The sequence below is a fragment of the Struthio camelus genome, chromosome 18, assembly GCF_040807025.1.
Source record: "Struthio camelus isolate bStrCam1 chromosome 18, bStrCam1.hap1, whole genome shotgun sequence".
In the NCBI taxonomy this organism is placed as follows: Eukaryota; Metazoa; Chordata; class Aves; order Struthioniformes; family Struthionidae; genus Struthio; species Struthio camelus.
In genome coordinates, this window is record NC_090959.1 from 14936899 (window position 1) to 14960291 (window position 23393).

At 45.4% G+C, this 23393-nt stretch overlaps 1 protein-coding gene across 3 annotated transcripts in view; it reads left to right on the plus strand.

Annotated features, from left to right (window-relative positions):
* CDH4 (cadherin 4) overlaps nt 1-23393 on the plus strand; it is a 467238-nt gene that overhangs the window by 140070 nt on the left and 303775 nt on the right. Inside the window, exon 1 of one of the 3 annotated variants that reach the window (XM_068912698.1) lies at nt 12808-13063. The exons of the other annotated variants lie outside the window; for them this stretch is intronic. The gene's annotated coding sequence lies outside the window, so the exon portion shown is untranslated. Of the gene's footprint in view, nt 1-12807; nt 13064-23393 lie in introns of those variants that run through there. 3 annotated transcript variants of the gene reach the window in all.

The following is a 23393-nucleotide window of genomic DNA, read 5'->3' on the forward strand; positions in this document are numbered from 1 at the left end:
ACAACTGGCAAAGGCACATCCTTGCCAACCAATAAGTGCTTTGGTTAAAAGCAACAGAGAAATAGGACTTACCCCCCCCCCCCCCCCAAAAAAAAAAAAGAAATTAATACTAGTCAAGTCATAAGATACATAGTCTTAAATTGTGAAGATTCATTCTGAAAGGTACTATGTGCATGAAACGTGAAGTAGAGCTTTGCATCGTACGAGCATTTCTTTTTTTTTAATGAGGTATATTGCACAAAAAAGAACTCTGATAATAACCGGACTTCAGTAAACCATGGCAGCAGATGTTCAGTAGGCATTAGTTTGTATGAAAATTAAATATAATTGTTGTCTTTCTTTTCTTATGTCTATGACAAAAGGGGTGTTATGTTTGCCATTGGAATTACAGAATTTGTTGGACTGGATGAGGTTTCCAGCTGAGAGTTATGTCTCTACTCCAAAATACGGTCCAGTATGAAATGCCAGTTTTTATTTCCCTTTGTAATGCAAAACACACTCACTTTTTCACACCTATGTTGGCTTTATTTAATCAGTGAGACAGTTGCACCTGTAGTAGATTAGCATTGATTGTGTGCAGTTTGTACTCTGCTGTGAACCCTTGTGGCATCATTATTCCATGAACCTCTCTCTACATTCTGTCTCTTGCATTATTACTAGTTTTTAAGGAACACCTGTAGCATTCATTTTTCTCGTATGGTCTGGTAACGTGACAGTGTTCAGAATTTGTTTGGCTAAAATTGACTTGAAAGGTAAACGAGGTAGCAAACCATTGCATAAAACATAATTTTGCTAATCAGCGATTGCTGTAGTGAGAACAGCTATCTTTGTTATGCCTCAAAAAAGAAAGACATTTTATCCTGTAAGTGGGTTGATACAGATGAGGTGGATGGCTAAAATTCTGGCGTGGAGTGCTTTCTGTAAGAAACTCTCACGCTGAGTCTCTCCGCTTGGCGCTTAAAGTCCTGAGCTACATCTCTCTGCTGAGTGAATGGAAATTTTTTTTCCTCGTTCACTTTACCGAGTTGCAGAGAGGGGCTTTTGAAGCTATTTCATAAATTAGAGATAAAATGAGGACACCTGGTATTTCCGTGTACTCAAAATATCTTCTGTCGCTGTGGCTATTCCGTGCTACTTGGGGACCTGTGCTAGTTTTAACACTGTTGCCAGAAGTACCACGAGCAGAAGGTATTAGTAGGAATTACAGACTTTTGCAAAGATTGACAAAATAAAGCTGATGGGATTTTCTCTTTCCTTGAAGACTAGGTTAAGTAAAGTACCTCTGTGTGGTGTTCAGAAATAACATTAATTTTAATCAAATAGGGATAAGTACTTTTCCCTGTCTGTCTGGGATAAGATAGAGCTGAGAAGAAAGACCTTGTTCTCGGGGGTCAGAGAATGGTGTGTGCAGGTCTCTGGCTGACGTGGGTGTGCTGGAGGAGTGGTGGTCTACAGTGCCAACACTGGACTTGGAACAAGAAGCTGTGTGCGCACAGGGGTGTTTGCGGATGAGTGAAAATCTTTTCAGTTCCTGGTTTCAGGAACAGGGGGGAACCTCGTAGGTACAAAAATGCACGCTGTTCTTCTGTATGTTCTGCCTTGTCCAGCCGTGGTGGGTGTTCGTGCTGAAGTCCACTGGCTGTGTACTGAGAAGAATGCGCTTCTGGGTGGGTCTGTTTAACAGCGCTTCCACGGGTTTCTGATCTGTAAAGCAAGACGAGACAAGACCGGTGGGATATTGTAAAAATACTGCATCTCCTTCTCACAAAGTAAGCTTTAACTAGTAAGCCTGAAGAAAAAAGGAATCCCATTTTCAGTGCCAAGATTTATCCAATACTGTCATTGCATAAAATTAAATACCAAATGCACTGGTGCAGCAACAGCAACTGAACACTTAGTTCACTTAGTTGATGTAAACTAGGAGAGTATATTAATTTTAGAGATAGCTTTCAAATAAATATTGCCCTTTAAATACTGTTTTATTGACTGATGAATGCATTCAGTAATACTTTAAACACACAAAAATATTCACTGAAGGATTCTGTAGAATGACAGTCTCTGTCAAGCATAAAGTTGGATGCAAAACTTCAACTCCGCTTAAAGGTCTTATTGTGCAAGGAGGTCTAGGTGGTATGAATGTCTTTTTATTAGCCCTCTAAACTAGATGGATGCACCCATGGTGATGAATTTCTATCTGAAATGAAATTCAAGCAACTTCTGAATAACAGGCTATATACTCCATCTCCCCTGTACTCACCAGGTTAATTGAGGTGGATCTCACCTGGAAAAGCCTTCAGAAGAGTCATCTGCTGATTTTCTTAATCGTATTCACAAAGACAGAATCTATAACCTAGGGACATTGATACTACAATAAATTGGAAGGAACCATTTTCACATCTCATGTATATTGTATATAATGAGTCTCTGCAATGTCTCCATGCTGCTGATAAGCAGCCTGCAGCAAAGTAGATACAACTCGTTTTATCTTGATTTCAGAGCTGCAAGACTTGACTTCTGGGACTCAGAAACTTTACAGTAAACCAAATAATGCCCTTCACAGACACTAACTTAACTTTTCTCCCATCTCCAGTCCAAAGTTTGATCCCAAATTGTTGCTATGCTGTGGAGCTTTGCAAGGGAGTCTGTCACTGGTGGTGAAGACTGTTAAATAGTTGAATCAGTCCTCAGACCTCCAGCTGAAAGCGAAGCCAGACTTTGGCACTCCAGCCCAGCTGCCGATTCTGCCCTGGAAGTTGTTTCAGGGTGAGTTCATTCCGACCGTTCCCCAGGGTCACTGTAGGTGAACCTGTAGGTAAACTCTTTTTTTCTTCTCCCTTTCTCCATGTCTCTTCTGAAAGCTCCCATCAGACTGCTCTGGCCATCATGATCATGCCTGACTGTGTGGAAAAGGGCTATGTGCGGACTCCTGTTTGGGACTGGTTTTGGTGCACTGAATGTCAGGATTAAGACTGTAAAAATTAGGTTCAGTCAATTCAATTGACCATGTTTTATCCAAGCAGTACAAGTCCAATTGCTGTAATAGGCTTCATTTTGTGCAGAGCAGAGAGGAATGAGAGGTTTAATAACAGGGTTCACTAAAACGTACATTATTACTGTATTACTTACATTATGACCCAGTTCTGCTATTGTGCGCCTTATAAAAGATAAAATAGGCCATCAGATGGAGATAAATCAATGGAAGTAAAATTGAATGTGTTCATAATCATTTTAAGATTTTTATATGGGCAGAAGATTAATTAAATAGACAAAAGTAATTTTCGAAAGGGCCTTTTTAATACTAAGTCTCAGATAAAAAGGTAAACGGAGAAATATATCAGGCAGCTTATTTTATAAGTATGGCCTGAAAGTACTTTTATTTGCTTACATGAGCAGCAGGACAATTTCAAAAGGTCAGAGCAGTGCTCAGACCTGCATTATTTCCTTGGCTTTGCTAATGCTCACAGTTTAGCCCCAAACCACATCTCTCCTCCATGTCCCCTTTTATCCGTGCTGGAATGATAGCTGTTTACCCTGTCAGGTCCTCTGAGGCTTATCTGGTTGGTGTTTGGACGATGCTGGACAGTGTATTGTGAAGGGGGAGAATGGTATAGGGCAAAGACAAAAATCTGTTCAGCAATGATTCTTCAAAATGCGTCATGTGCCGTATGCTCCAGAGACTGTTTTGGATTGTCTCTGATGTCCTTTGTCTCGCTGAAGGTATCTTATTTCATGAACCTAGCTACTCCACGGAGGGGATTTGTGGGATTTTGGCCCATCTTTTCTGTTAGGACTGCATGGTTGCCTCTCCAGACCACTTCTGCTGTTTCTCCAGTAATCCTGCTGTTTCTGGGGCCCCGGGAGAGCCAGGCTGCAGTGGAAATATTTTGCTTTGTGGAGCGCGCAGGCAGCTGAGCATCTGCAGAGGGTATTTGCCAGTTCGGTCGTGCTCGCCTACGGGCACGTGCTGGAGGGGGAGGTGGGTTTGACTGGGCTGAGGAACGCGAGTGGATGCGGCGCGGAGAGCGGCGAGCGCTTGCTGAGCCACCCGTCGCACACCCCAGAAGGCTTTGCATTGCATAAGAGATTTTCACCCCTGAAGATGTTTTGGCCTAAATGAAACCTGTGGCATGGGTGTTTTTAAAGCAGCGTGTGCAGAATTTTGCACGTGGAAACACCAAGCGTGTCGCCCCTGCTCACACGTGCCGCTGCATTCACGAGGAGGGGACAGAGGTGCTGGCAGGAGCGCGCTGTGACGGCAATCACGCGAGCGATCCTGCGTCTCAGGCCCGTCTTGTATGATACAGTCTAAATCTGCGTACGTGGGTTATGGGACAGTATCATTTTGCCTCATTTCTTATTGCACTAAACAATTTATTAAGTTTTTAATTAAAGAGATGCCGTGAATATATTTCACTCCTTATATTGTAAATCCCTTCCCTTATATGAAGTTGTACATTATTTTCTAAAGTCAAAGGCAGACTTTTGGTCTCTGATTCATTCTGCTGGTTACAGTAAAGGTTGTACGTGAATACTGCACGGCAGTTTGACATGCAGTGACAGTCTAGAAGAGCACTGCAGTGAGAGGACACTGGTTTCCTCTTCTATTTTTTAATTTTTTTATTTATGCTACCGATCTTTGCCTCTGTTTGCACCTCTCTTGCTGCCTCCGCTCTACCCACACATGTCATTCCATAAAAAAACCAACCAACAAACAAAAAGGCTCAGAACTAGGAGACTTAGGCTGAAGTGAGGGTGGTTGTGCAGATAAATCCTAAGGCAAAGTCTTGCCTTCAGACTCCGTGTTGCAGTAGCAAAGCACAGCATTGGAAGCAGTGGTAACGTAACTACATGATGATTCATAACAACAGTACCTCATTATCTCAATATGCAGTAAATAATAGCTGTATATTCTGGTTCTTTCTGAGCTTCAAGGTGTTTTTTGAAATTGAATTCCTGGTCAGTTAAGTCGCAGTTTTTCTATCAGCCAAAACCCCCCAAACCTAAGCAACTATCATGTATCAATGAACAGTGATTGCGGTGATTTCTACCTCTCTTCCCCAGTTGTCTGCAAATGCCAGTCGTCAGTAGTGTTTTCTTGAGCTTTAGCTATTTGTCATGCAGATATAATTGAGCTGTATGCTTTAGGTAGAAATGTCACTGGCACTGAAATTTCATGGACGCATCTACAACAATTCAGCTGATTCGGAGCCGAGTAAGACTGCCTGGCTGCTGCAGGCCACTGAATTCTTCTTTCTGTCTCACTCCCCCCCCCCCCCCCCAAAAAAAAAAATCATTATCTGCAATTACAAATAAATGGACTGTAATTGCATTTGACTACTTTTTTTTTTCCTGGAAAGGAAGGCAAGTAATGGCCTTTTTACTTTCTTCCCCTTAACCCCACTCCCCCCCCCCTTTTTTTTTTTTTCCTCTGAGAAGCAGTTATGCATAGATGTATGCCGTTTCAAAGTCTAAGGATTATGCACGCGTTTAGAAAGCGCTTTATGTACTGGCAGGGAAGCACGTGTGCTTGGTATCCCAGCATGGATCCAAATTATGGGAATCTGTCAAACATGCAAGAATTGGAAGTGAAAATGTCCCACATCTTGAAAACGTGGGGTTTGCACCGTCGGAGCCTGGTGTGAGATAAAGGTTTGCATGGAGGATGCTGCTACTGTGGTGATGTTACATGTCACTTTTACACACGGGTTTTGCCTCTGCTTGTTTATGGTCAGGCGTATGTGTACAGAGGTTTTGTTACAAAAACTCTCATTTTTTTGCAATTATCTGCTCCAATGCAGCGATGGTGACAGTTTTCCATGTACCATTTGTGCAGTCTTTTGAACATTTGCACGTTATCCAACGTGCCAAAGAAACGTTCATCCTCAATCTCGAACCTCTTACCTTGGAATTAAACAGGCCTACTACTGTGCTTAAAGATAAATACACACTTAAAGGTGTTTTTCTTGATTTCCCTATTGAAGTCAAATCTGCAATATTCTATGTGATGTGATGATATAAAATAGAGTATGTTGTACACAGAGCTATAAAAATGAAATTGAGGATCTTTCAATGATTTAAAATGGTGCTCCCTTCTGGAGGGAGCAAAGCAAGGTGAATAGTGTTCAGCAACTGCTTTGCAAGCGTTCGTTTAAATTTTAAATGAGTTCACCTTGGCCATGATTGCATCACTTTGTTTTTTTGCTTTCTGCAAGCGTTTGGGCAGTCAACATTTACTGCTGAAATTCAAAGCCAAGCTGCGTGCGTTAGGACGAGAAATCAACTGTGTAGGCCTTAGAGGAAGAGAGAAAGCATAACTGATTGAGTTTTAGAAGCGTCTCAGACTGAAGGAGCAGGGGGGTGGCTTTTTAGTGGTGCTAAGGTCCTGCTCCCGTGAGAAGCACTAGATGAAGTCAGCGGACACCTGTGTGCGGGCACGCGCTGAAGGCGTTGAGGACTGCGATTTGAAGAGCTGATGGTGCGGTACGTTTGATGAGGAACGCTAAGGTTACTAAAGCCTTAGAGGCTGCTAAAAACCCAACAGCCTCCACAGTCGGGGAGGTGGTTGTCGGCCCTCAGCAGGCCGTGCCAGGTCCCCAGGCGTCCGCGGTGGGTGTTGCCGTGTTACTCTGGAGGACGGGGTTCTCCTTGTGGGACGGGACGGGAAATCTCCCGTGCTGGGCTTGGGGGAAAAGCGTTTGCTCTGTAGCAACGGCAAGCGTACAGTGCATTCAGCTGTGTTTGCTCTGTATCCGTGTGTGTGTGTGCGTAAATAAGGTTAAAGTAACAATGCCTTTGCCGAAATAATAAGCAAAACCCCCTCCACCCCACGCGGCTAAATTTGCAGCTTCTGCTGTTGTTGTTAGACATTAAGCTGTTTGTCCCCAGTTAGCATTTGCCTAATGTGGAACCTCACTGTTTCCTGCATCTCTGTGACTTTTTTTGTCTAATAAAAGAGTTCTTGCATTGTTCTGGCTACGATGAAAGATGTCAAACTGTTCATAGTGTTTAAACAATAGGCTCCTTACAAGGCTTTGTGCTTTCATTATATGCATAGTATTACAGCGCAACTTCAGCTGTGGCAGCATGTCTCTTTGAAAAATAAAGTATTGCCGTTATTTGGAAACTGCGGCTCTGGAATCCAATCAAAAGTACTTCTGAAAGACGTTTCATGGGTCCGCACACAGTTTTTGGTGTCAGCCCTCTTCCCCGTCCCCGCGCAGACACAGGCAAGCGCGTGATGAAGTGCAGAAAACAGTACTTAATTTTCTCAAGAAGGGCTTGCTGAAAAGTTGATTCAGGCAGAATTCAAGTGTCTGCCTTGCAGGAAAAAGGTGCTGAAGGGGGGGCACAGCTCTGTCACCCACTGTTGCAGTCATTAAAGTTTAATTTGATCTTTTTTAATATCATGCCCAGGTGCTTCTATCCTGACATGAAGTGATTAACATAAATCTGCCATGTGCATGGCTATTTCATTTTTATTAGCTTTTATTTGACTATGGTAAAAGGTAATGTATTAATTGATTTGCTCTCCCTCCACCCGCAGTCGGTGGCAGAGCTTCACGTGGAGATTGTGTTTGTTGAAAGACCTCGTATAACAGGAAGCCAGGAGCCGTTGGGGTCTTCCCCCTTCTTCCTTGCCACTTGTCTGCCGTTGTTTTAATTGCTTGTCCCGGTGCCTTGGGCCCTTAATCCTGCTTCGGCGCTCCCTTCCCGCGAACGCAGCAGGCAGCTGGGAAACGCCTGGCCCGCCGCCTGCGGGTCCTCCCAGAAGGCTGGCACGGCTTCGAGAACGTTTCGAGATGGTTCCTGGAGAGGTTTGCGCGGGTTTTGCTTAGCCCGTTGCGTCCGAATGTTTCCCTGATCGTTGCTGAACATATCGAGCAGGAACCGATACCTGTTCGAAATAGCCGGTGATAAATGCAAGAAGGATTTGTAGCCCTGGGCGGCGTTCGGAGGTAGCTAGCTTTCGGATGGCAGTCTCGGAGTTTGAGCTGTTACAAACCGCTCGGGAGCGACTGCTGCGGCCGACGGGCTCTTCAGGGTAGTCCCGGCTTCGCCGAGCGAGCGGAGAAGATCCGACTTCCACCAACGCTGTATTGCCTCGTGGAGCGACAAGTAAACGTTGATACCGAACACTTATTTACCAAGCAGGAGTCACGTCGGCAAAATTAAGGCATGTACTTTCCTCTCCGCTTTGCAGGAGAAGGAGAAGGAAGGTGCCGGGACTTGAGGGCGATGTATGAGGTGAGGCAGCTCAGCCCTGCTTGAGTGGGTTGTTTTCCTTTGGTGTGGAGAGGGCGCGTTGGGGCAGCGCTGTGTGTGGGAGAGAGCTGGGAAACTCCCCGGGTTTCCAGGGGCCGGGCTGGCGCCGGGGGAAGGGGCAGCTGCCCGTGGGAAAGCCGGGGGGCCTGGGCCAAGGGCCACCTCCTCCTCCTCCCCTTCCTCCTCCTCCTGCGGCGCCGTGATCCCGCAGCCTGGGAAGCGGGTGCCCTGCAGCACGAGGAGGAAGAAAATGCGGACGAATTGATGTAACTTTCCTACGAGACTGCTGGTGATTGCGGCTGGATCGGTGGCGCGTGTCAGCGGGACTCTGCTGCGCGGGGAGTCGCAGCAGCCTTGCAGTGTAGGCGCTTCCGCTGGGAATTAGCACAGTCATAAATGTAGGAGAGCTTAAAAAAGAAGCAGCAAGGGAAAAGTATTGTGTGTCTGTTAATTATAAGCCGTAGATTGTACTCGCAGAAACAGTGTCAGCAGTGAATAGCTTAGATTGTCCTATTTCCAGCAGCACTTTAGACTCTGGAAACTGATTTTATTTTAAAAGGCTATTTTGTTTGCAGCGTTGCTTCGCTCGGCTCGATCAGGGAAGCGAGCCTGGTGAGGTTCACCTCCTGGTACTCATGCATAAAACAATGCTTCCCGCTCGTGGAGGTGGTGGCAATAGTGGGGTTTTTATGATGATAGCCGGTAATTAAGATCAGGATTTCATTGTGCTGAGCACAGTGAAAACGCATGCAAACAGACCAATAACCTCAAATTGCTTATGTTATTAAGAGACAAATGGTTGCAATTGTCCATTTAAAAAGATTGCCGGGGTTGCTCAGGCTTTGCCTTTCTTCATGTAACAACAAGAATATAAATAAGAAGAATTCAATAACCGTGGCTAGGGTGAAAGGAAGATCAGTGAAGATGATGCACTAAGAAGAAGAAAATGGGGTTTTATTACGTTGAAAATAAATCACTATTTCTCCCCCTCCCCAAAGAAGAAAGTTTCTGCCTACCGTAAGAATTTTAAAGGCACGTTTTTTTTTTTTTTCAAAGACCCAGCCTGCAAAATTGGCCTGGCAATTAATCGTATTTGTACATTTTGAGGCTTAAAGGCTGATATTAAGCATCTGCTCCATTACTGTTTAGCTACCAAAACAGCTACACTGTGGTGCCGAACATTTTATTAGTGTTTGCTCAGAGTACGTGCAAAGGAGGTTAGATAGCCTAGCAGTTTTAAATGCTAATTCATCATCACAGATTGTTTACCTGTGTTTTTTCCATTCACATAAGAGCATTTTATCTAGGCATAAAAGAGAGATCTTTATCGTACATGCCCCTTCTTGGCCCTAGCCCATAATCGCTGTTGTAGAGTGGAATATCCAGAGCTTGGCAATTCACAAATTGAAATAGTGACAGAATTTTATAGCTCAGGCTTTTCCAGTTGCCTCTCCGACATCATTTTAAAGAGTGCACTCTTTCAAGATTTCCTAAAAATAATTTCCTACCAAACTGCACAGCTGCACGAAGATGACTAGTTTTCTGCAAATTTGAAATTACTTATTTCAGTGACTAACTGCAAAATTATCAAATGATGTGTTTTAATCCAATTACCTTCTTACTAGAGTGAAACTTGACTAACACTTAGCGTGTGTACAGCCAAGGCTTTGCTTTCTGGCATGAGTTTTTTGTTACGAGCTCAACAGTGTTGAAAGGCTTGTCAAGTTATCCGTTAATACTTTTCTGAGGTCTCAAAGAGAGCCCTAAGAGCAGGCAGAGTCTGATGGACTTAATGTTACGTGAAAGGCAATTACTAGAAATACAAAAGTGTATTTTATAAAATTATTCTAATCATCTTAACTTTTGTGGCATATGTGTGAAAATGCTTAGGAGGGATGTGTGGCCAGAGACAGAAAAGTCGCAACAGTGGAACCATTATGTCTTTAATGTTTTAGGGTAGAGGAAAGTAACAGTGAAACATTGCCTTTTGCAGCCTTATTTAAGAAGCGTGCAGCTGTTCAGGGAGTACAAATGGTAGGGCACTCTGTAAGGGCTTTTGGTGTGATCTGTGTGATCAAAAACCTTTTCCGGAAAAGCAGAATCTAATTATATCACATTACTTTCCCAGTGGCTCCCTGTATGCATGTGCTATCCCGCTCTTCTCAGTTAAGGCTTCTCAGCGCTTTCTGTTGTAAGACTGTTTCTCAGTTGCCTGCAACTTTGGCAAACGGCAGTGAAAAGTTCATGTAGATGTTTTGCCTGACGTGTGCCTACCAGTGCCAGATGGTTTTTGGAAAGTTTCGGTAACAGCTCTCCAGTTGCATTCAATAATGTGCTCTGGTGAAAGGCCGTTGGCGTTTTTTCAAGCTTATGTCACATATCTGTAGCTCTTACAGTCCTGTGTGCTGGTTCCTTGGTGCTGGAACGTCACCTTTGGCACCAGACTGGAAAAGACAAAGCACGCACTTTTTCTTACATCAGTTGCAACGAGGTTTTCTCAGGCTTTGAAAAAAATCTTTGCATGAGCACAGTCAGTAAAGACGGGTTAAGCTGCAGTTGCCGTCGTACGCACCAAGCAGGACAAGTCTCGCCTTCGTTGCGTTTTATTGTCACTTCTTTGGTGCCAACCCCAGCGCTTCTGTAGCTGTGCAGCGAAAAGCAACCCGGCACACCCCCAAAACGCAGACACCCTTCGTCATGAGCTGGATGGGTCCCGGGAGGGAGAGGCAGGGACGCGCGGCTAGAGGTGAGGGACCTCCAGCAGCCGCCGGCGACACCGCGCGCTCTGCGCTGAGGCCACCATCCTTCCTCCGGGGCCTGCGACACCACATTGCTTCAGGGGCCCCGTATAAATACCAGCATATACTGGAAGATGCTGTATAAGGGATTTTTTAGCACAAATATAAACATACCTCTGCTCCAGATATAGCTATATGTGCCTTTTACGTTACGAGCTTGAAACATCTGAAAGAATTATAATGAGGGAGAGCTAATTATAAAACAGGTAATAAAAAAGCTTATTCAGGTGATGCTGTTTTATTACCATCTCATTACGATTAAATAATTCCTATTAAGCTCTGGATCAAAGAGAAATTTCTCACAGGAGAGTTTACAGCGTAGTTTAATGGAGTCTATTTATTGTGTAGTCCCAGGGTGGGTGTTGGCTTTTATGCTGTCGTATTAACTTACTGTGACAATCCCGTGCAGCGCTCCGGGAGGAGCGCTGGGGGGTCTCCGGCTGTGGGGGGGGTTTTTTTTTTTTTTAGTATTTGCTGTCCAGCAGGCTGCAGAACGGCCCCTCCACTGCACCGTTTCTGAGCTTCTCAGGTTTGAAACTAAGCAAACTGACGTGCCGCTGTCTGAAGGCTCAGATTCAGAAGAAATTTTGGGTAGCTTTTCACATTGCTTATGCTGATGCCTGGAAGGATAGAGGCACCTGTTCTGCCCGTCAAGGAGACGGGGAGCATTTGACTTTAAAAGTAAATAAAATTCATGCAGGTCTGTGCATCCACTTACTTCATGTGCATGATGAGCTCTTGGCACTTCCTTTTCATTTCTTTTGGGGGATTTTTTTTTTTTTTCCCCCAGCTTGTGAAACCTACTTCTAGGCTGAAATCTCACAGTTTTGCTGTTTGATATGTTTAGGCAGCGTGGCTGTCTCTGGCAATCTGTAGTTACCAGAGCCTGGGCAAGGCTGGACACACGGTAGGTGGTGACGGGTGCTGAGAAAATGCCATAAACCAAAGTAACGAGTTAGGATCTAAAAGAGCGAGATGGCCTGAAGGCGCATCCCAGATACAACAGGAACAGAAGCTTTCCCAGGTACGTTTGCACCCTGACATGCCACGAGGATCGTCGCCGTGCCAAATATCCCGGGGCTGCTTTCAAGTCAGTGCTGCGAGCTGAGCTCGCAGCCGCCATAAGGACGACATTACTGCTGAACAGAAGCTGCCTGGGCTTATTTCCGAACGGTCTCTGTTATCTCGTAGCTGGCACATTGATTCCTGGGTGCGGGACATAGACAACCAAGAACCTGGTGGTTCATCAGCGGCGCGGGCATGCTCCTGCCGCGTGCGTCCCGCAGCTGCGGAGCGGGGGACTGGGGCGTGCAGCGAGGCTGGGGAAATAGAAGAAGTATTTTCTGTGCTGCCTCATTCGGGGCTGCGTCCGCTCAGGTTCGGCGGTCCACGGGGCTCCAGCAGAGTCCGAGGAGGCTGCAGGAGGCTGAGGATTTTCGCCATCTGGTTCAAGCTACCGGAGTTCTGGAACCAGCAGCGTCCTGGGGCCCCGTTGCAGGCAGGGCACCGTTTCCCACGCAGGTATTGCTGACATGTGTGTGTCAGGCTTGTGGGAGGAGGAAAAAAAATAAAAGCTGTGCAAAGCGCAGCCGTTGTAATGTCAAGCTACGTGTAAAAGCTCTGAGTAAACAGCCTCAGCGTAGCCCAATTACAAATGTGCTGGTAGAGGGACGCTGCTGGGTGGAGGCTCCTGCTGCAACAGCCCAGCGGACCCTGTCCTCCGCGGCGGTGTCCTCCTCCTGGGAGGGAACGCAACTGGCCTCCCTTCTCTGGCTTTGCGAGCAGATAAATCCGTTCCCCGTGCCAGGCGCGTTATTTCTTTGGCAACCTGATTGCTTCGAGGTGGCAAATATCCCACGCGCTGTCAATGTCATCCTGGAGTGACACTGGCCTGCTCTCTCCAGAATCTTTCCCCCTCTGGAATCAGGTCATCTGAACGTGCTCCTGGGACGCAACGAGGTTTCAGCTTACCTGCACAGTCCCGGAGCGACCAGCTGACCTTTGTGAGTCTCTCATGACGTACAGTGTTTTAACCCTTCAGGTCTCTTGGAGCAATGTGAGTGTGAGAAAATTACCCTTTTCACATTTTGATGTATTTGTTTTAGTAAATTACTTAACTACTTTGTGGTAGACAAAAGCAGCCTGCTGGTGAAGGCAGTTTAAAAAGAGCCCAGGAGTTATGTATGTATTGTCTCGTTTTAATGTCACTGCAATGATTTTGAGGGGAGCTGACTCACGATGTTGGAATACTTCAGGCTGAAACACTGGGCCTGGAACCAACACCATGTGATGGATATGAACCATCTTCAAATGAGGAAGAGCTATTGAAATACTTGGCACAAACATTTCACAGTCATCTTGATTATCGGAAATGTTTGTACACATTTTTAATGCAGAATTTCAAATGTATGTGCAGCTTGCTCCCTTTGGTTCATAAACTGAGAAACAAATATGTTTTAATGGAGAAAACTTTTAATGTTTTTGCTCTATAGATGAATTGGTTCAGGAGTAGAGCTTGCCTTGCTGCTTGTAATCCGCATTTCTGAATATCTGGTTTCCCTTATTCCCTAAGGAGGAAAGGAATTATTCACTCATTTCCTTTCATTTTTTTAATTGAAGATTGCAGCAAAGAGATTGTTTAACTGTGCTCAATTTATTTTGAGTACAAATTATTTTCTTTCATCCTCTGTATTACAGTTACAACTGCTGTTGCCCGAACCTGGTGAGACGGCGAGCCAGGCAGGGGGTTGCGTAGGCGACGCTGGCCGCAGTGCCGTTCCCCGCACAGCGCATCCTGCTAGTGCGTTTGCACGTGCGCGTTCTTGGCTTGTGCATGCCCTTCCTTGGACTGGTTGCACTGATTAGGGGCATGGCTGTGTAAGCAGCGGGGAAGTATAGCAAGCCGCTAGGAAATCCTGGTTAGATCAGAAGTCCAACGCTACTGTTGGATCGGCTTCTTCAGAGCAGAGCCAGCTGGAATACAATACTGTGGTTCACAGTTAATCTTCTAAACAGGGCAGAAAATAAAAACTGAAGCCCGGCAGAGTTTCCACAATGAAAATGTTTTCAAGCTGTGATTGTACACCAGCTAACATTTGAACAACTGCATTACAACTGCAGCTGCACAATGAAGGCCATTGCAGGTCAATACGTATCTGTACAGCGTGAGTAGAGCCAGTGTAATCATTTTCATAGCTTTCCTAAATGACCTCAGAAAAGGCCCTTGTCTTCCTTCATCTAGAGGACAAATCTGTGCATTGTCCAGAGGGTAGTTCCCTCTGGTGCTATTAAGATTTAGTAAGTTAGATGGCACGTGCGTGGATTGTGCTGTCACTGTGACTGCATGTGCAAAGGCCTTTGTCTCTAGTTAACCGCTTTTGCACGCATAAGTTTACGACTTGTGCATTATGTTGTTTGAATTATTGCACTGGATATTGGCTTGATCTTCACGATAACCCCTGGCCCCTTCTGTTAGAAGAAATTCAGCACTTAGTCTGCTAGGTTATGACCCAGGGTTGGATTACAGTCTGTTACAAGTTTTGTGAACGTGTGCAAGTCAGTGTAGCTTCCTGGGGATCTTGCCGTGGAACAGACCTCTCAGAAGGCTTCCCTGTGCGCGTGTGAACATTTCCTTCTGCAACTTCCTTGTACCTTTCCGAGGTGAAGGGAAAAGTGGGGGTTTTTTTGTTTGCTTGGGTTTTTTCCTCTAGCTGTGGGGAGACGCTGGTCGGGAAACCGGGAAGGTCCCTTGGGAAATGTTCTGCATTGAACAGAATGGAACATGTTGGAACATGGTGATCAGTGAATTGACATATTTTGGATGAAACATTTTTTCCTCTAAGAATTCTGACCAGTTCTCACCTGGAGTGAGTGAGTGCCTTAACCCCAAACCCCTGTGTGAGGAGAAAGCCTGTAGCCTTGGATGAGTTATGTGGAGACTCGAGGTTTCTGTGAGCATTGCAGGTTCTGCTCGGGATGCCTGACGCGGGCAGTTCATTAGTCACTGCTGAGGATCCCAAACTAAGTCTCTGCAAATCCAGCTCTTCACCTACCTTTGCTTTGGGTTCCTAGCTGCAAAAACATAATTGTGCTTCTTTATGTCCAAGGTTATTAAGAGAATAAATGCCTGAAAGAATCTAATGTGTTCTGATACATTGGCCTGCAGACTGGTGTTGAAGGACAGGAACGAGCATTTGGGTGGCCAGTAGGAGCTCTGGATACCCAGCACCTTGCAGGGAGGAGCTGGGGGAGCGTTGAACGCTGGAGTTCCTGGGAGAGGGAATCAACTCAGACTCTCCCAGACTGCTGAGGCAGAGAGGACCAAAGAGCCCCCATGGCTTGGCGGTGGCTGAGGTTAATACTTGCTGAATACAGCTGGAAATTGGACGTGGTACCTTACTTCCCCGGCATCGCTCAGGAAAGCTTACTTTTTTTCTTTTCTTTTCTTTTCTTTTTTTTTAAAGAAGGATTTAGATAAAATTGCTTATTAGTAAAGTGAGGATCATCCTGGATTTTAAAGTTTGTTCTCATCTCCAGTGTTGTTCAAGCGTGCCAACTTGAGGATGTTTCAGTCCTTCATTGTGGAGCCTCAACTATAAAAAGCCACCAACGGTCTTACTGGACTGAAGCCTGTCCATAGCTGGAGGGCTTTTACAGCTGCGGAAGATTCATGATAGGAAGGAAAAGGGCTATAGACTTTGTAGAGAAGAGAATAAAATTATAAGCAGAGGCATCTTTCTTATTGTTCTTTGATTCTCTTTTTTCCTCTCTTCTCGTTGGCATCAGATGGATTATTACAATTTTAAAGCGCATGAGCGAAATAGGCCTTTTGTAATTTGAACATTTTCTTTTCCCTTGAAGTGTCTTTCCCTTGAATGATCGAATCTTGACAGGTTCTCCCCACATCCACTTTTGCCATCATCCGTCACTGCGAATGCTTGACATCAAAAAGACCTCGTGGCTGTTTAAGCGCGGGAAAGCCTTGCTGCTGCCGCTGCTTTGCCTTCCAGTCGCACGGAGCCCTGCCCCGTGCTGGGAGAACAGTAGTGGGAAGTGGCTGTGCCCTCCTTCCCCTTCTGCTCGATTTTGTGGCTGCTTGTGTCGCACGGCTGTGCTTCAGAGGCACGTGTCCAGCCTGGGCAGGGCTTCCAGTATCCGTCTATAGAAACAGCAAGCTTTGATGTGGCAAAAAGTCATCTGTGATGGAGCCTGGAGGGGCGCTCAGTAAACGGGGGAGCAGGCGTTGCGGGTGGCTTTCTGGGCCAACGCGGCGTTTGTGGTGTCCCGTCAGAGAATTCAGCCGAAGGTCCCTTTCTGCTTACAAATATGGCTGCGTGAATAACTGATTTTCCAGGTTGGCAACCAAATCAGAACTGCAGCTCCGTTTGGAGTGAACTGATTTTAAAGATCCTCCCCGCCACCCACCCCTTTTTTCTCCTCATTTGAACTGGGGGGGGGAAAAAAAAAAGCCAAGCAAAAAAAGCTTTATGTCAGACAAAAATTTCCCTCAGACCTGATAAGAGGTATTTAATTTCAGACCCAGGAGAAGCAGCGAGAAGCTAAATTTGAGGAACAGAGGCGAGGAAGGCTGCAGGGCTCTGCCACTGTCTGCCCTCGCCTATGAGCGCAGAGGCCAAAACGTGAGAGACGCCAGCTCGGTTCCCTTCTCCTCCTGGAAGGTCTGAGTGCAGCTGTCCCACCTGCTAGGAGAGCATCCTGGTTGCTGAGGGTTAGGGAGAAGAGGGTGCTCTCGGTTTATTCTGCTGCCGCTCTTCAGCCTAGATAAAATAAGCCCGTGTTGAGTGAGCGGGCTCTGGTGTGCAGGTCCCAGCATGTCACAGTGGGTTGAGCCCTTCCTCTCGGAGCTGTTCGACTTTGCACTGCGAATTCGACCACGTTTGAGGGGGCAAATTCGCCATTTGCTTAAACATGTTCGCTGAAGTCTACTAGCGACATATTCAGGCTTGCGTTCTCCCATCTGGCATGAGATTGCAGGAGTTAACAGTTCTCCCTAAAGCGGTGTGATGCACAGTGATGTTATTTTAGCCTTGGCAGCAAAGCAAGCTAGGAAGTTGGGAAAGGAAATACTAGAGAAAGAGAAAACAGGAATGTGTCTTTTTAAGGCTGCAGCTCCTACTGCTACAGCTGCTGTCGCAGTAAAGCTGTTATTGCTACTCTCTGACTGTCTTTTGCCTCGAGGGAAGAGCATGTTGTATTACTGTCCTGTAATGCATCCTTTGCGGAAACCCTCTTTCTCGCTCCCACCTTACACTTCTGCTGCTTGTCTCTCCCTCTTCCTCCAAGAGGAAGGTAGCTGGTGGCAAAGCCGTTCCCGGCTTGGCTCTCTTGTTAGCGCCCTTCCCCACGCACGTGATTTCTGTCTCCTTCTATTACATTATTGAGTTGGCATCTCGTGGGGCTGGGGAAAAAATCTCCCTTTTTCATTGTGGAAAAATAGGGTGAATTTCTTCCTTTCATATGGCATAACCTAACCGAGCGACTATGACACAGCCGCTGTCACCTGCTCAGAAACCTCTGTTCAATGCGTGGCGTGTTTAAAATGAGAATTTTTAGAAGGATGATTTGAATTCTGTTTCTCTGCTTCTAAAAGACAGGGCAAGCTTGAATTTTTGCTTTTCTTTGTTTTTTCAGACTCAGTGTAGATTTAAATCTAGTCGGCTTCAGCCGAGTAGAGAGTGTAGGCTCTCTCTTCTATTTTTTTAATTATTGTTTTATTCTGTGTTTGAACATTATAATCCTGTTTATACTTCCAGCTGGTAATATTGATTTTTTTTAAAAAGATGTTTGTATTTCGTATTACAGGCGAGTGTATTTGCACTGTGCCAATGCAATATTACCCTGTGGATTAGGAATATCATTTAGATTGTTGTTCAAGCAAGTGATAGGTAGTGGGAACAAGCATCCTGTTGTCTCTCCTGGCTGAATTAGCAGTGGATTTAAAAAGAATACTACAGCAGGAATAAAGAGCAAAAACGATAAGCTGATAGGAGATATACAGTCAGAAATGGAGAAGTAAGGCACTACCCTGTGTGTGATGTGAGGGTGACAAACTCAGCCTGAACACAGGAGAGAAATGAACGCACATCCTGAAATCACAATGAGCAGTATTTAGGTTTATAGAGGCATACCCATACATAGTGTATGGGTTTTATTATTATTATGAAATCTTGCATTTTAACCCTAGCTTTGGTTCTTTTCTCTTGTGGTATCCTTCATAAAAATGGGGAGTGACCATAAAATGTGGTGCTTTCTGCAGTTATCATATTAGTGAAGTTAGCGTGTAAGTCATATATTCATCTCTCTGTAGCGTCTTTCCGTGTCCTGGAAACTGATTATGATCTTGAAGTAATCTTATTTCCCCCCTTACCCCTCATCTAATTTTTCAGCTCCATACAGCAATAGCAATGCTCCGTGCTTATGTGTCTAAATTTGACGGTTCTTCAGTGCTTAAGCTTATGCTTAGCTTTAATCTTTCCTAGGTCCACTCTTAGGCAGTGGAGAGTTCTGCTGCGTGCTTTTGTCCCATTAGTACCAATGGGTTTTATGAATACGCTTAAAAAGGCTTGCAATGTGTGGAGGTTTGCCTGTCAGCAAAAGAGAGACGATTTTGGGCAAAAAGAATACCTGTTTAAAGAAAACAACACACAAACAAACAGGAAAAACCTGTGAGTCTGTGGGTGTTTATTTCCTCAAAGATTGCAATTAATTCCCCTGTCTTTCTACTTTCTGTTATTTGTTAGATGGGTTATTGACTGGGAGTATTACGTAATATAGCAAAGGAGGTGCTGACCATCAGCAGGCACTGGAATTACCAGCAGCTGTTGCCCTGCTGAGCAGAGGGTTTGCCGTTAGTCTTGTTTCTCGGCGCTGGAGATGAGGAGCCTCTCTCGAGGAAGGACCAGCCAGGCGGCTCCGAGTGCTGCTAAGCCAAGGCTGCCAACGTGCACAGCAGCGTCCAGCAGCATAACTTTGCTGAACATTGGAAACATGAAACAATAAATAAAACATTCCCTCAGTGAGGGTTGTCCCATATCTTTCGTTTTCCTAGGAGGTAACAGTTGCTATGGTAACTCCTCATTTACTTGCTCTTTTTTTTTAATTTTCATATATATATTGATAATTATGTTAAGCAGAATGTAAAAGCTGCTTGCTGGGGCAGAGCTGCGTTGCTCTCCTGGTGCTGCCCTTGGTTTTGGAGATGTTCCCCAGGACGTGCTCACAGCTGGGCTGGGCTGCCCTCTCGTTGCAGTAGGGACCCTGCTTGATCAGGGGGGTTGGACTAGATGATCTCCAGAGGTCCCTTCCAACCTCAACCGTTCTGTGATTCTGTGACTCACTAGTCTTGTGGTCCAGGGCAATACTAACCTGTAAAATAATTGTGTGTCTTTAGGTTGTGCTGTTCGCATAGGCCTTCCCAAATATTTTCCCAGCTCCTCCTTTCTTCTATGCTTTCTTCTATGCTCCGGTCAGGAATGAAAGAGCATGTTGTTTGGAGCGTTTCCTGAGCTGTGCTACCTTCTACTCTACCTTCTGGCTGGAAGATCTTGCAGAGCCTTTGTGTGAATGAGCGCGGAGGGGGAAGCATGGAGTTCATGCGCGAGTCTAGGAAAGCTAGAGCTGGGCTGGGGAATCTGAGAGCGGAGTAAGTGTCTACAGCAGCTTCACCGGCAACCTTTAATCTTTTGGGGATTATTCTGTTGCTGTTGATGTTGAACGACTTCCACGTTATCACACCGCATATGCTCATAACTGGAGAAACAGAGTATTGGGTTAAAAGCTTTTTGCCAATCTCTTGAAACCCGTTCTGTCTCTGAGCATCTCCTGCCACGAGCAACTTCTCTTCCAAAGCAAAGTGTACGTGGGAGCGTGGGAAGGGGATTTGACCGTTTTGCTTGCACAAAGTAAAATGTTAATTTTACTGTCGCCCAGATACCTGTACAGCTTGCGAGGTGTGGTTTCAAACTGGAAACCTGTCGAGAAAAGGAGGTGAATTTTCAACTGCCAATCAGAATGGGCAGTGGTTTCTGTGATATTTACTCTTGTGGTTCCAGGCTTAATCCGTTCCTTTTGTGGACTCGTAGCATATTCCTGGTGGGGTACAGCAGTACGTAACTGGGGAGTACGCTCTTGCTTCCTACCTGAGCCGAACAGAGGCAGCCATCCTGCTGTTTTATGGCTAACTTTTGAGATGAACTTACTCAAAATAAATTACGTGAATCTGCAAATTATAACTAATTATAATTGTTTTTATTTTTTAATATCGCAAAGACTTACATAAAAGTGTGTTTTTTTCCTGGTTGTAAAGCTTCTAACGTAAGTTACAACAGGCGCAAAAGATGCTAATTTCGTCAGTGTCAGATTCTTTTGTTGCTTTCACAGCCATAACGCGTTACCCCTAGGAGAGCGTAAACCCAGCACTATTCTCTTTAATTTTAGTGATAAAAATAAATTGTAAAAGTCTGTGATTTGTTGCTGCTAAGAAGAACAGCTAGGATATTTTAGTGCATGGCCTACTTACAGCTATAAAGCAAAATAAAGCCACACTCTGAAATAATTTCTAAAACATTGTGTGATTACAAGTAATGTTGGAAGTGTAAATTGGCCTTTTGCAATGTTTATTTCAGCTGAACCACAGAAGTGGTACTTTCTTTTACCTTGTTACATTAGAGAGACAAACAGAAACCCATTTATCATGGCATGCAGTACTAATTTTTTACAAGCACTTGAATTATGCTAAGTGATCCTGCGCAGTTTGAGGAACATCAGCAGAGGTTTTGACCTTGCTTCTTTCTGCGATCAGCAAAGTTGAAATTAGAGAAACAATTTCTGCAGCAAAACTGTAAAAGTTAATAGAGTTGAATCTGTTTTTGCGTTGATGTTCCTGTTAAGTCAGTGCTGTTCACGTTGTATTTCTGAAGCGCATGAAAAAAATAAAGCCACTACTTTTTTTGATATCTTTGAGGTAACAGATAAAAGAAAACAAAAGAACTTTAAATTGAATTTCCTAAGTACATATTCAGTTTGCATGTAATGCAGCAGGTATGTTAATAAAATTGAGGACTATTACTAAAAATCATTTATTAAAAATTAATTGCTCTGTGTTTCTGCCAGTTATTGCCCGATGCATTTAAATGAGCCGTACAGGCCAGGGGACACGTTCTGTACTAATTTCTGCCCCGGCCACCTTCTCTTGCTTCAGTGGCAGCGGTTGAATTTTGCTCGTTATATGTCGTTGCTGTTTCTTTTAACTGAAATCAGTGGATTTCTCATGGTCTCTGGCTGGTGCTTCTCGCACGGGGCATGGGCGAAGCGGTGCTTGCTCAGGCCGTGGACGTGCTCGCTCCTCTGTCCCTTCGAAGCGCAGAGCCTCTCGCGGGGCTCGCCGCTTCGCCCGCTTCCCGCTGCGGGATGAGCCGATGGCTTTTAACAGCGTTAGTTCTGCTGACAAAACGCAGGCTATGGCTGTTGCTTGAAGACTCTTTTTCCGGCCTGTGTCGTCTGCTGGGTGACCAGATGTGACTCGAGTTGTCAGCCTTGAGTTGTAACGGCGAATACGTTTTAGTTCCCTAATAACGATCTGTGTCTGTCTCGCAGGCGCCGTTTCTCAACGCTGTTGAGCTGAAGTAATACTGAGCTGTAACACGTTAAGCTGCCCCTGATAGTTGCCAGAGGAAATTCAAAAGAAAATGCATTTTAAGAAGACTTAGTAATCTGATGATATGTATTTGTAAGGATATGTACAGTCAGAGAAATGGCACTTGTCACCGTTTGGATCAATACTTTCAAGAACTCATAATAAATAGTACTTACCGCTGTTTAGGAGAGCATAATTAGCATTCAGTAAACCAATATTAAAATGTATGCTATGCTTTAAACTGTTTGACTCTATTAGCATTTAAATACCCTATTGTGTGTGTTTGCTATTTCTTCTCTTATAAAACTGTATTCTCCAGAGTTCAAAATGATTAATTTCCTTTAGACTCTGTGCAACGCACGGATTCAACAATTCCTTGCATTTAATAATTACTCAGTAGCCGGGCTTACTATTTCGCATCGGCACCGGGGTGCAGCGTTACCTAATATTAGGTCAATCATGCTAATGATGAGATCTGCCTGGTGTTTGCCTTCTCCTGGCAGGCCCCTCGCCGCGGAGCTGCTGGCCGGGAGGGCCGAGGTGGCTGCGCGAGCGCCGTTGCACACCCGTTTCTCGTGTCATCCCGCGCTTTCTGGGCTACGGGAAAAATTGACAGGCGGATCAGGGGCTTGACACGTCTGTGGAGGGTTGTGCCCTCCGTGGCGTTTGCAGGCAGTAGTTCAGTGCTGTCCTGCAAACAAAACTGTTTTTTTTTTCCCCCCCCCCAGCAAACTGACTCTTCCTCTCTCTTGCTTAAGAGCAGATACTCCTTCCCGTGCACGGGAGGCATCAAACGCCAGCAGCGAAATTTTAACTCGGACTCCAAGTTTAGCCGTCGCAGCCTGATGCAAGGGCTTCCCTCCCCTGTAGTACTTAAAGTATTTATGGAAAGTCCTGTATAACGCGAGGAAATGATATTCCCTCTTCCTCTCCCCCCATATAATCTAACACACCCCCCCCCGGCCCCGCAACTGTGAATAAGTTATTAAACACGTGGCAGCGGAGCTGGTAAAGTGATTTACATCCTGCTCGCAGGCCTAGCCTTGACTAAGATAAGTGCGCCTGTCTGAAAGATTGAGCTAAAAAGGAAAATTCGCCAAAAGGTTGGGAGGCAACTTTTCTGTGAGCAGGGTTGCTGAGAAAATCTGGTAATAAAAACGTATGCTGAATTTGGCTGGCTCGAGGGCAATTTGTTGTACCTATAGGCTCTTTCTGGAAGCAGCTGACTTGGTAATCTCCATATGGTTTTTTTTTTAAACCCGAGGTGGGGAGGAAGCGGTTACAGCTACCCTGCAGTTCCAGCTGGGGCCTCGCCTCGCCTCCCCGCCCTCAGCATACTCGCCGACTGCCTCAGACTGCGTAGCGTATTTATTCCTGTAATAGCTCTGTGAAGTAAGAAAGGGCTTCTAACCTCCTTTTGCACAAAGGACACGGAGGCCCGTTAGGCCTCAGAGAGGCCCCCTTCATCTCGGTTTCCCGAGCGCGGGGCCGATTTAGTTATGTCTCGTGTTACTGCGGAGCGTCAGCCCTAAGCTGCGAACGCTCCACGCGGTTGTATACCGAGGCACGGGGCTCCGGAGGCCCTGAGGGTTTGGAGGGAAGGGAAAACCCTGTGATGCGGTTGAGCTGTAAAAACGTCGTTGCGCTCGCGCCCCTTAGCGAAGGGTGGATGGTGGGTG